Genomic DNA, 8,227 nt, shown 5'->3' with positions numbered 1-8,227 from the left:
AGTCAGACTCATTCAGGGCCCTGACCCCTCAGCAGGAGCCACTGTCACCTGGAATTTCACACCATGTCCTGACCTTTGTCTTTAGTCGTTAACAATCACACTGAAAAACATCTGCAACCCAGATGTTCACGAAAGACGAAACGTCCACATTCAGTATTCATGATCAATATTTTTCTCTTCTGAAAACATCAACGACTGATCAGTAACTGAAACTGCTGGCGATGAATTTCTTTGTTTATGAACTGGTCAGGTGATCAGGTGTCTCTGTCTGAGTGTCTCTGTCTGAGTGTCTCTGCCTGACGGTCTCTGTCTGAGTGTCTCTGTCTGAGTGTCTCTTTATGAGGGTCTCTGTCTGAGTGTCTCTGTCTGAGTGTCTCTGCCTGACGGTCTCTGTCTGAGGGTCTCTGTCTGAGTGTCTCTGTCTGAGTGTCTCTGTATGAGGGTCTCTGTCTGACGGTCTCTGAGTGTCTCGCCATGAACCCGATGTTTCTGCGTCTTAAACCTTTTCAACCAATGTGGACTCGAGCACCTTGGTCTGAATCCAAACCGCTGCTTCTAAACCTGATCCAGATGTTTGCTGGTCCAGAGCCAGATGTGTGAACATCTACCGCTCAGACTGTATTCTGAGCTCAGAGGGTGAACCTGTGGATTCTTATGGCTCCGTGGTCTTTCCTCTTGCGCCACCCTCAGGACAAACGTCAGACTGACAGACTGGTCCATATAACATGAGGTGGCTGAGTAAGACAACAGAAGTGTAGATCCACTGTTCTGTCTCTCAGATGGACTGATGGACTGACTCAGGTTTGCTGGGTGGTCTCGCTGGGCGTCGACCGGAGGAAACAGCGTTCCTGGTGCTGACTTCACTGTAGGAAATCCCAGACGTGTCGTTCAGCTCCCACGGCTGCAGATGGAAAATGAAAGGCTGTTCACACAGGGCAGACTGTCCTTCCGTTCCCATGGTGACGGCTGCTTCCTTATTCCTGTAGAGTGGCAGGGGCGTCCTTCTACTGATGTGTAACCCCTTCACCCTCAGACCTGAGCCTCAGCATTCAGTCCGTCGCTACCTCTCCGGCTTAACGCAGCTCTTTGCGTGTTTTTGTGTCGTTACAAAGCCAAAGTTAGCGTCAGCAGCGGTTTACTGACCGGTGTTGAGGAAATGATGCGAGTTCATCATCAGCTAATCAACTTATCTTCCACCGATGTTAGCATGCTAACCAGCTAACCCAGCAGGTCCTGTCTCAGAATACAGGATGTGTCACTGCAGGGTCCAGTCTGCCCTCAGTCCACCACCACCACACCAGAGAAAACTCACGTACGCTGACAGGAAGAAGCCGGACGGACGGTGAAAGCTTTAGTTTGAGTTTCAGACTGTTGAGAACGAGGCTGTGGCTATTTCCTGGAGCTCGTTTGTTCCACTGTAAACTCACAAACATGAGAAGAAAAGCTGAGTTTGTTTGTTTTTGGTCAGCACCTGTTTTTTCTGTGTCCAGCGGGTCAAAGCTGCCTGTGCTGAGCCCACAGAGACAGCTCTGTCCAACCGTCCCTGGCAGCAGCTGATCGTCCAGGTGGACGTTAGCGAGGCTAACGGTTTCCTCTGACCAAACCTCAGACTGCTCCTTTAAATTCAGAGCACACTGTCTCAGCACCTGAACCTGTAGCGGAGGAGTTTAAAGCATGTGATCGGTTTCAGCTTCCTGTTCCTACCTGCTGCTTCCTGCTGGAAGTTTCCGTCTGCAGGTTTTCTCTTCAGATCTCGTCCTGGTTTCTGCTGCCAGATCTCTCCACGCTGAGTGTTTTCCTCTCTGTTTGTCTCTTCTTCCTGCTCGCAGCTTCACTCCGTGCAGCCGGTTGCTGTAGTGATGGACCCTGAGGTTGCTCTGCCCACGCACTTGACTGGCAGGCGGCAGTGGCGGGAAACAACGGGCAGGATTGTTTTTCCAGAGATTACAGCGACGAACAGAACCTCCGCAAAGACAGGAACTGACATGCCTGGATTACTGAGCATGTGTGAGTGTGTGTAACTGAGTATCTTCCATACTCACATACCAAAGCACACACACACACACATTCTTGCCTTACATGAGTTGAGAGGACACTCGTCAACATTTGTTAGTCCCTGACCCTGATCTAGACCTAAACCTGATTCTAACCTGAACCTACAACCACGTCTGAGCTGCAAGTAGACCTTGAGACGACGCGTCCTCATCATAGCTTGTATTTCAGAGTGTTTGGTTGAGAAAGTAAAGAATGAGAGGAGTGTGTGTGTGTGTGTGTGTGTGAGAGAGAGAGAGAGAGAGAGAGAGAGAGAGAGAGAGAGAGAGAGAGAAAGGATAGCAACAGGTGGCCAATTTAATGCTTCAACATGTAATTCACACACTCACACACACACACACACACACACACACACAGCTCATTCTTCTGTTCTTCACAGAACCACTGTAGAAGAATCTGTTTCTCTCTCATTCCTCTGCCTGTTCTCTGATATTCAGTCAGAACAAAAACACAGCAGAGGAAGTTTTCACATCTTTTACTGAATGAACTCACATAACAAAAGAAAAATACTCAGCTCTCAGTCTGATCAGCTGTGACTGGTACAGCTGACGTTTGGTGGTGACTCTAAAGTGTCCTCAGTTCTGCTGTGTGAGTGACTGGACACCTGCACAGGTGAACCCCGCCTCTCATCCAGCATCAGCTGCGATCATCTCCGGTCCCCACCCCCAGACTAATGGATAGACGGATCCAGAGCAGGTTTCTGAGAGGATCTCAGCAGGTGGAGGCAGACACGACCCACGTCCTCAGAAATGAAATCAAAGTACAGGGTGTAGAACAGACCGAACTCAGAAGAGCAGCAGCAGCAGTCAGTCACCACACAGCACAGATTCTTCACATTAATATCTGAGGAAATAATCGGCGTGAACACCTGGAAACATCTGCTGCGCCTGGATCTGCCTAATGTTTGTCACCAGCTGGTTTTAATATTTGGATTTTTCATGTTGTATTTACATGTGTGTCGTGTTCGTAGCTTCAGTTCGTAGTTTCGATCACTCCGGAGCGTCTGTAGTTAGCGTCAGTGGCGCAGATGTTTGTTGTTACTTCTGCTGGTTGTGTGTCACACTACACAACCTGTTTGTACTCTTTTTACCAGCTGCGGTTCTTTGTGTGAGAGAAACGCCAACAGCGTCTTTTTGTTGTGTAAACATCATGACATCATATTTCAGCGCAGCTAAAAAGACATTCGGTCACTGAGAGACGTGATTTTCCCAGAGTTTTATTCCAGTTGTAAAGTTTCTGTCCAAATTCTAATTTTCCAACCTTCCATGTTTGATTACGTTTTTTGTGTTTGATGTTTGGACGCTTTAAGGCATGAAGAAAAAGAAGAAGAAGAAAACCTTGTGCTGTGTTTCTGAAGGTTTCATCAGAAAGTGAAACGCCCTTCAAGCTCCGACAGTCGACTCACGTCACATCAGCATCTGATGTGTTTTCATCTGTCAGCTCCTCACTTCTTTAAACATCACCAGGGGTCAGAGGTCAAAACATCCACATCTTACCCTCACTCAGCTGATGTCTTCGTCCACAGAGACTCACAGTGTGTGTCTGTGTGGGTCGTTGTCAGAGTTTAAACTGGGCTCAGTGGTTTTACTCAGTAAATGAACCTTATTACACTGAAAGGCCTCAGCCGACCGGTTCTGGATCTGAACCAGGATCTGCTAAACCCCACTGTCCTGCCCTGTACTGAATTGAATTCACACTGTTCAGCAAGAAGGTCAAAGGTCACCGCAACCTGAAAGTTGATGGAATAAAGTGGACACGTCCTCGCTGTCTGTCCATGCCTCTCCCCCTGAAGAGTCTGCACTGAGGGCTTTTATTTTGAAGTGCTGGTATTTATGGAGTGGTTTTTACAGCCTGAAGCTGAACACGTGTGTTTCGATCCCAGAGCTCAGAGGAATTTAACAGGAATCAAACCTGCGTGAGAAGAAGAACGTGTCATGCACCATCGGTCACAGCTGTCGCCTGAAAACACATGAGTCAAACACAAGAATCTGTAAACTCCACGTCCTGCAGCGGCTGATGCGTCAGTGACAGCGGCGAACTCATCAGGAGCCGATCAGACCTGATCCAGGACCAGCACCTGACTGAGCCTGAGCAGTCTCTCAGGCTCAGATTAAAGCTGTCAGCAGAGGACAGTCATCCTCCTCAAGCCAATTCTCAAAACTTTTCATGAAAGCACGAAGGTTTTATCAACAGTGGAGCTGAATCCAGAGTAATCAATAAATCCAGAGTAATCAAACCCTGATCAGCTGCTCAGTGCTGGTGAGCTCAGCAGGTCTGTACCGACGGTTTACACCTGCCTCACTCACGTTGTTCAGACCCTTAAAAGGTCACAGAGAACACTGAACATCGAATTCCACGACCGTGGAGGAGACGTGTGACTGTCAGCCCCTGAAGTCCGAGCAGCAGCTACAGCCACAGAGCGAGCACACGAAAGACATGTGAAACAAGCAGATGTGAGGCAGCGGAGGCGTCACGCTCTGCAGCCTGTGACGACGGTCTGAGACGTCGCTGCAGCCGTGGAAGAAAAGTCTCACCTGTTAAACAGACTCTGGGAAAAGCTGAACTGAAATCCATCACTTGCCTGAATGTGCTGAGTCCTGAAGGAGAGTCAAACTCTGAGGACAGATGTCCTCAGACAGACGTCCTCAGACAGATGTCCTCAGACAGATGTCCTTAGGCAGCGTCCTGTCCCACACCGTTTGATGGAGCAGTTAAAAATAATGAAACAGGAAGCTGAGAGTTGAAGGCACAGTGGAGCGTCCGCACCTTCAGACGACGGCTTCCTCCTCTGCTGGCTCTCTGAACACACACTCCTCTGCAGAGTGTGTGTTTGTGTGTGAAGCTGCAGACAAACGACACTGAGACACTGAGACTCTCCTCCACCCGTCCTCCCCCTTCATTTAACACACTCCCCCTCCGCCGGGTATGTCAGGATCATACCCTGCGGAGGAGGGGAGGAGCTGCTGGGTCTCCTGTTGTTTGTCAGATAACTGTAGTGTTAAATTAAACCTGATCAGCACACACACACACACTCACACACACACACACACACAGACGCTGTGTGTGTGTGTGTGAGTGTGTGTATGTGTTCAGTCCACCTCCACCTCCACACTCAGGTGTTAATAAGTGTTGATTGGACACATAAACACTGTCGGCATCAGCTTTAACACTTTCACAGTTGAAGCTGTGAACGAGGCTGCAGTCGCTTCAGTGTGTGTCAGCTCACAAACAAAACCACAAGCAAAGAAAAGGACACGAGTCTGGGTCTCAGCACCACGGAGACAGAGACGGGTGTGTAGAGGACGTTAGCAGGGAGTTGAACTCTTTTGTGTTTTATTGGTTTAAATGTTCTCGGATGCTTGTGACTGATTGTACCTGAGCTCTGAATGTGAAGCTTCCTGTCCTGTCACGGACGCTCCTGTTGTCTCGTTCTTCTTAAAATGTCTTTTGGACGTGGGGGAGACACTGTTTGTTCTCCCTCCCTCCTCTATCTGATCCTCCACTCTGATCTGTTTTGTCTGTGTAAGTCAGCTCCCAGCAGGCCGAGTGTGTCAGCTCGAGACGCCGTCTCCCTCTCGTCTGCTCGTGTTTCTGCATGTCTGTTACTGAATCACATCTGACTTCAGATCAGGAGGCGTCTCGTGTCCCAGCAGGCAGAGACTTGTCCTCACCTGGAACAAGGTGGAGCTTTTTAGATGTTTTCAGGTGAGAGTGAAGAAGCAGCAGCTCAGAGACAGTTGATCCTGACAGACGAAATACTGGGAAACAGTTAACTCACTGTAAATAAAAAAACATTATGTTTTTATTTATTTATTTATTTACAGAACGATACATGTGACTGTGAGACCCCCCTCAGTGACCAAGAGACCACCTAAAAGACGACTACAACCATTGGATGGACGTCTAGAACCTTCTTGATGGAGGCCAGAATCTCTTTGATGATCACCAATGGTTCCATAAGGACTCAGAGAACTTCCTGAGGGACCATTAGAACCACTTAAAAGGCCTCTAAGACCTCCTACAGGACCCCTCAAACCTCCTTGATTCTCCTCAAGGTCTCCTAGAACCACCTACAGGGCCACTAAAACCACCAAAGGTCCATAGAACCATCGACAGGAACCCTAAAACCTTCCTCAGTGATGGCTACAACCACCACAAAGAACCACTAGAAGACCCTTAGAACCTCTTCACTCACTGCTAGAACCTCTGAGAACCCCCTTAAGGACCTCAAAAACCTTTTTAGAATTTTAAATTAGAACCACCTACAATACCCTAAGAACCTCTCACAGGACACCCAGAACCCCCAAAAGGACCTCTAGAACCACGTAGAACAGGAAGTCAGAGTTGGGTGTAGAACCACTTGCAGGATTCTCTAACATTAAACTTTAACCTGTCACACATATTGATGATATATTTTATGGGAGGAGGGGAGACCTGTTCTCTGACTGCACCTGGTCGATGAGCAGAGGGGGGGCATCTCTGATCCACAGCCAACTGTGGTTCACCAACACCACCCACCGTCCTCCGCCTCCGTCCATCTCTATCTACCAATCAATAACCAATAACCAGCCAATCAGCGGAGCCAGTTTCGCCTCCTCATGATTCCTGGTTTTTCCAGCTCTCTGCTTTAGTTTTCTGGTCTTCAGCTGTAACCGGATCTTTCTGTGACGGCGTTCGGCAGCTAAATCTGACCATCGGCTGACGTTGGAGCGGCGCTCAGACGGCGGTGGGGGGGTCGGGGGTGGGCTGAGGGGTGTTGAGCGGCTGATGAGGGTCTAACCTGATGAATGAAACGCAGCAGGAGCAGCTGGGAGATTCCTCTCTGCTCGACACTGTGAAACCTCCTGCCCCACAATGCCTCTCTGTTTATCCAGGGAGAAGAATGGGGGGGGGTGGGGGCAGCCTTGACCCCTCCATCACCACAGCAGCTGAGGACCCCCTCACCCACCTACACCACCACCACCCTCCCATTTTAAAACTCAGATGAAGGCATCACACACACGCATGCTTCCTTGATTACTTCCCTTGTTCTTTTATGTCCTTTCCTATCTCTCCTATCTTGTTTCCTTCCCTACCCCTTTATTCCTTTACTCCTTCTTTCTTTATTTTTCCTTAGCTCCGTTTCCTCCCTTCTTTTTTCTGTTTTTTCTCCTTTCCTTCCTTTTCATTACATCCCTCCTTCCCTTTCTGCTTCCCTTTTCCTTTTTTCCTACCCATCTTGCCTTCCTTACGTCCTTATTTTTTCCTTCTTTCCTTTCTTTTCTTCCTCTTTGTGTCCTTCCACATCTTTAATCATGTTTCTTTACTACTTCCTTCTCTCTTTCACTTCATCCCTCTTTCCCTAAAACTTTCCTGCTCCTTTGCTTCTTTCCTTTTGAATGTCCTTCACTCCATCCTTTCCTTACATATTTATTTCTTTCCTTTCCTACCCCCTTCTTTCTTTCGCTCCTGTACCACCCTCTTTTCTTGATTCCTCTCTTCAACTTTCTTTCCCTACATTTTCTCCTTCTGTCTTCTTTCCTTTAACTCCTTGTTTCCTTCATATCCCCTTTTCTTCACTTCCTTTCCCTTCCTGTCTTCCTCTTCCATATTTCCTTCTATTTCTTCTGTCCTGCATTTCTCTTCCTGCCTCCTTGTTTCCTTACCTACATCCTCCTGTCCTTCACCAGCTCTTTCTTTTCCTTTCCTTCAGCGCTTCCTGTTTTCCTTCACTTCCTCTCTGATGGCTGTGTGACCTTTGACCTTGAGGTGCAGTTATTTCAGTCCAGAGACAAACAGGATGCGGTGATGTTTGAAGAAAACATCACTGCTTTTAAAATATCAGATCATTTAAAATCATTATTAAGCCTTGTTTTATTTTGAAAGTGCATCAGGAACAGGGCTGAGGCTTCCTGTCAGTAGAACTGCGGGAGAGGTTTCACTTGCTTTCCACCTGCTTTCACCTGTGACCTCTGACCTTTTCCATGAAACAGGTTGCTGTTGATGGTCCGACTCACTTCCTGTTCCCTGAACCATCAGACGATGATCCAGCTGTCAGGCTCCATCAACTGACCTGAGGTCAGGTTAGGAACATGACATTTCTTCTTCTCCTTCTTCTTCTTCTTCACCTTTCCAGCTCCTCTGTCCTCCACTTCTTCTCTGACGGAGGTCGTCCATCATGGAGGACGTTCAGTCA

General features: G+C 48.1%; 1 protein-coding gene across 1 annotated transcript in view; it reads right to left on the bottom strand.

The window, feature by feature from the left end:
• The window catches only part of dlk2 (delta-like 2 homolog (Drosophila)), a 15,241-nt gene extending 10,360 nt beyond the window's left edge, over nt 1-4,881 (bottom strand). The window contains exon 1 of the mRNA XM_041050643.1: nt 4,634-4,881. The gene's annotated coding sequence lies outside the window, so the exon portion shown is untranslated. The remainder of the gene's footprint in view (nt 1-4,633) is intronic.
• Nucleotides 4,882-8,227: the final 3,346 nt, after the last annotated feature.

This window comes from Toxotes jaculatrix, chromosome 11 (assembly GCF_017976425.1).
Source record: "Toxotes jaculatrix isolate fToxJac2 chromosome 11, fToxJac2.pri, whole genome shotgun sequence".
NCBI lineage: Eukaryota > Metazoa > Chordata > Actinopteri > Toxotidae > Toxotes > Toxotes jaculatrix.
The sequence above is the reverse complement of the archived record's forward strand: the minus strand, read 5'-3'. Positions and strand labels throughout refer to the sequence as shown.